Here is a 5,138-nt window from a genome sequence, read left to right on the forward strand (position 1 = left end):
TAGTGACCGAACTTTTAAATAAGATTTTTATATCAACAGAAACACAGCTAAGTGATGCACATATAATTGGGAAGTTTTTGACTAGTACTTCTAAAAATTGGACAAATTTCCTGCTTCTTCTTTTGAGTATGGCATGGGGAGTCTTCATTTTTGTGGGTGCTGTATAAGACACCTGTATTTGTTCTTCAAAAGCTTAGACAAAAGAGTAAATAGAATGCACAAAACTTTTCAATAAACAATTTACTTGGAACATCTTTGTATAGTTAAAGGGCTGACACATTCATTTCTATATATAGTTAAAGGGCTGACACATTCATTTCTACTTTTTAAGAGGTTATTCTGCGGTAAACAGAAATCATTAAAAACCCAAATTCTCTTACTGTTCCATAGCAAACATATATGGTTGGTGTGTAAGCGGCAAATTGAGAGATTTAATTGTTCCATCATATATTCTTTCAATGAGTCATTCATACTCAACCCTTGCTGTGAAGAATTGGGGGCTTCCTGGTAAAGCCTAAATTGTTTTCTAAAAAAATTAATATATTCTTTATTTATTATAAAATTCAATGTCAAGGAAAAATCCAGATTTTATCCTTAAAGTAAGACCCATTCATTGTCTGAAATGCTCTGAAGCTTTATTCAATGTTCATAGATAAATACCAGAGGGGATGTTTTCACCATTTACAAATAACAGTTTCACCAAAGGGTGAGGACTTTATGGCATTTTTATTTTTATTGTCTTACCTAAGGGAGGAAATTGTGCACCCAAGTTGAAATTCAAGTGGGACTTTCTTTTCTTTTATCGGAAATTTAGAGAAATAAATTCTCTCAAATCTCATTCTCTGTATGTTTGTGTGTATATAGTATAGGCACAGATTATATATATTTTGTAATTTACAGATTATATATCTATATATGATACATATATGCAAGGCTATATATATGTGCATATATGAGTATATATGCAAGGCTGTAGAATAATTTTCCTCAGTACTAACGTTAAACTATCAGGTCAAATAGGACACCGTGATGTTGATTAAAGTTAATTACCAAGATTCTAAATTATTGGTCCTATCTCCTCTTCTGTGAAGAATAAATGATGACCTATCCTTTGCATGTGCAGACACTTGCAGAGAGAGAAAGAGAGAGAGGGAGAGGGAGAGAGAGAAGACGAGAGAGAGAGGAGAAAACAAACAAGCAGAATGTATGCAAAACTTGTAAAAGTGGTGGCACCAGAAAAGAATGGGAATGGAGAGAAATGCTTATATTTTACTATGTACGTGTCTATTGTTGGAATCATTTACAAAAGCATACACTATGTGTAACTAGTAAGTAAATGTGGATGACTACAAAGGGCTCTGAAGGAAAAGTACAGCTTTCTGTGAGAGCATGCAATTAGCTTAGTCAGGTGAAACAGATCCTTCTTCTTTGAGGAAGAACTGGAACAGTGGTTCTCGAAGTATGGTCCATAGACCAGCAGCATCAACGTCATCTGGACACACTTTTAGAAATGCAAATTTTTATGCACCACCCAAGACCCACTGAATTAGAAACTCTGAATGAGTATGCCAGACATCTGTATTTGAAAAGCCTGAAAGTGATTCCAAGGCATGCTTAAGTTGGAGAAGATAAAGCTGAGGAAAACTACAGTGAGTATTTTCTGGGTGAGCACATGAGAATCTCCCGGGACACCTCTCAGCATTATTCTCACATCCTCACAAGCTCTGTACACCTCCTGATATCAGCCAGTTCCACATTTTTCTATGCATTTCTCCAAATCCTTTCGCCTACCCTCTGAAACTCAATCATTCTTTATCTAAACTCTCTCTATATTTTTCACCAAATATATTTTTTGCTCCAGCAGAAACTTAGTTATTCTTTATGACCTTACTTCCCCTAAATTCCTCTCAAGTGGAAGCTGTTCTTTCTCCCTTACTGTGTCAGTAGGTCTTGATACGGGGTTAGTGTCCTTCTTTCTTCTTATTGAAACTTCCAAACCATTTTTCCCTTCTTCCCCACTAACAACCTTCAGCTGCACTGAAGCTAATGTTAACAGATTCCTCTCCCCTCCAATAACCCTTTCTACACAATCAACAGTCCTCCAGGACCTCACTCTCATTCTTTGAAGATTTTAGCACCTGGCTCACACTTTTTCCAACACTATTCCAGTCATAATTCTTGGTGATTTCTTTATTCATATTCAGGAGCAAATTCTAATACTATTCCAATATTCCATAATTTGGCTCTTACTTCTTTGACTTCCTACCTTGATCTTACTTTTCACCCTGATTTAGCCACTCATTCTCATTGGCATATCTTAGATATTGTCATTCCTACAATACACTTTGTAATTTCAGTTCTAGGCCCATTGTTCTCCAAAGATGGCCTCCTAAATTTCCAAGGCCTTGAAGTACATCCACTTCAGAAATTCTTCAATAACATTGATTCCTCCAATGTGTGGACTCCACCACCTTTCCCCTCTCCATCATGACTCCTATTTACTCTTTGTCCAAATTAGAATCCATGGTCCGTCATCATTATTATTCCCAAGTATGACTTGTTTTCTCCTTTGTTTGTCTCTATTTTCATCACACTCATCAGAAAAACCCAGTCCTGTTAAATCTAATTTCTCCATACTTGGAACCAACCATGTGTGGCTGAAGAAAAACACATAGCCATTCTAATGGTTGCTCTTTAAATTCATGAACACAATGTTCAAATGGACACCACTGATTCCAGGCGATTTTATGACTTTCCCTAGTTAACCTACTCTCCCATTCTTTCAAGACAGTCACCTCACAACTCCTCTCGCCTTCAATGGCTAACATCACCTTTCTCCTAGTTCCTCATTCTCAGCTAAAAACAGTGTATCTCATTTCACTGGGAAAAGAGGTGATCAGAGGAGAAATTCCATATGTTCTTATCACCGTATTTGCAAACATAACATGCATGTACCACATATTCTGCTTTTCTGCTGTTAGAAAGGATGACAATTTCAGGCTTCTGTTTATGGTCAACTCTTCTATTCATGTCCTGGATCCCATCCTCTCTGGTCAGCAAATGAGGCCCTGTCCTGCAATCATTCATGTATTCTTCTAGTCCTTCAAATGCTGTCTCTCTATTTGATCATTTGAGTCAGCGTATATGCCATGGTCTCTTTCATCCTAAAAAAAAACAAATCAGAATAAACATCTCTACAACACCTGTTCCTTTTCCCTTTACATCTTGGGGGAAAATGCCTTGAATGGGTTGTCTATACTCATGGTCTCTATTTTCCCTGGGCAGAGCCCCCACAAGGTATTTAATTCATCATCTGTTTTTTTTTCCAAATGCAAAATGTTGTAACTGCACTTGTTCATGAATACTGTATCTTTATACTTTATACCCATTATCATAGTACTCCTAGTGCCATGTGATGATGGAGAGACTATGGGCACTTTCGGGATCTGGCTACAGGGAATTGAGTTTGGGATATATTTATTTTGATTTGGTGGGTTACTTAATTTTGTTGTTTGTAGTCATTTCTGTATGTATAGATTTTGCAAGCTCTTCAGGTGTAGGAATGGCCTCCAGGAATACTAGGACTATCCATTGTGCCAAGTATAGCATTGACTCACAGAGATGAAGAATCAAAGGTTGTACTGTGATATGGATGTGTTACACCATTTCATTTACGGAAAGTATGTGGGCTTTGAGAAGGAACAAGGTTTGGGCTGGGCGCAGTGGCTCACGTCTGTAATCCCAGCACTTTGGGACACCGAGGCAGGTGAATCACCTGAGGTCAGGAGTTCGAGGCCAGCCTGGCCAATATGGTGAAACCCCGTCTCTACTAAAAACACAAAACTTAGCCAGGCGTGGTGGCGAGCACCTGTAATCCCAGCTACTAGGGAGGCTGAGGCAGGAGAATCACTTGAACCCAGGAGGCGGAGGCTGCAGTGAGTCAAGATCGTGCCATTGCACTCCAGCCTGGGTGACAGAGCGAGATTCCATCTCAAAAAAAAAAAAAAAAAAAAGAAGTAACAAGGTTTGAAACACATAGAGCTAGAAAATAGTTTATGGAACACTTTTCCAAATTTTAGAGTTCATGAATAAAGAAAATTGGTAGAGATTTTTTAGCATTCAGATTTGGCAGTAATTCTCAAAATTTACATGGGATTACCAATAAGAAGTTGTGAAGCTTAAAAAACTTTTTAAAATTATCAAACCATGCCAAAAGAATGATTGAATTGTTTTACTACTTTTTTTTGTACAAATGATTTTACAAAATTGTTTTCTTGTGAGGAGTTGATCAAAAAATATGGAGTCAGAAGGAAGTGGGGAATAAATTATCATAGAGCAGGGTCAGCCAGTTAGCCAGTTAATTTATAAAAATTATATTACTTTTATGAATTTTTTGATGTTTATAATACATATCAGCTTTTAAAAATAAGCAGTTTTGTTGTTTTTTCATTCTTAATAACAATTCATGTTCTAACCTAATTTTGCCTTTATAATTTTTTATTCTTTTTATAAAGAGGGCCTCCAAAAGTGTATGAGCTTTAAGCCCCACAAAACTAGATGTGCTCCTGGATATGGACCACTGATTATTTGATAGTATTGTTTATTGTCATTTTTCTTTATTATCTTTAGAGGAACCAAGTCTCATTCTCTTGTTAAAAATATTTGGTGAGAACAGTCTGTTAGTTCTTTTAATTCCTCATTCTATCTATCTATCTATTTATCTATCTATGTGTATGTGTGTGTAGATACATATATAATATATACCTACACACATGTGTTGTAAATGACATCTGTATATAACCATGTATGTATATATATTTATATAGACTTCTCTGAGTCACACAGTATCTGCAAGAAGTGCCATCATTTTTCCTTAGTAGGTGAAAAAAAGGATGTCAGGTAGTTGATTATGTGTTGCAAACATCTCTGTTTCTATGGAATACAGTATACACTGATGTTTAATATTTAAAATTTTGAAGTTTTTATATTTTAATGTTTTGAAATTTTGGTAAAACAGATTACATAAAATAATTATGCATTATTTTATCATTAGAAATACATTCTTTGGAAAAATAATTTGTTCCTGGGATAGTATGCATCACTCAAGAGAAAAATGTAATAAACCCCATTAATAATGT

Source organism: Pan paniscus, chromosome 13, assembly GCF_029289425.2.
Source record: "Pan paniscus chromosome 13, NHGRI_mPanPan1-v2.0_pri, whole genome shotgun sequence".
In the NCBI taxonomy this organism is placed as follows: Eukaryota; Metazoa; Chordata; class Mammalia; order Primates; family Hominidae; genus Pan; species Pan paniscus.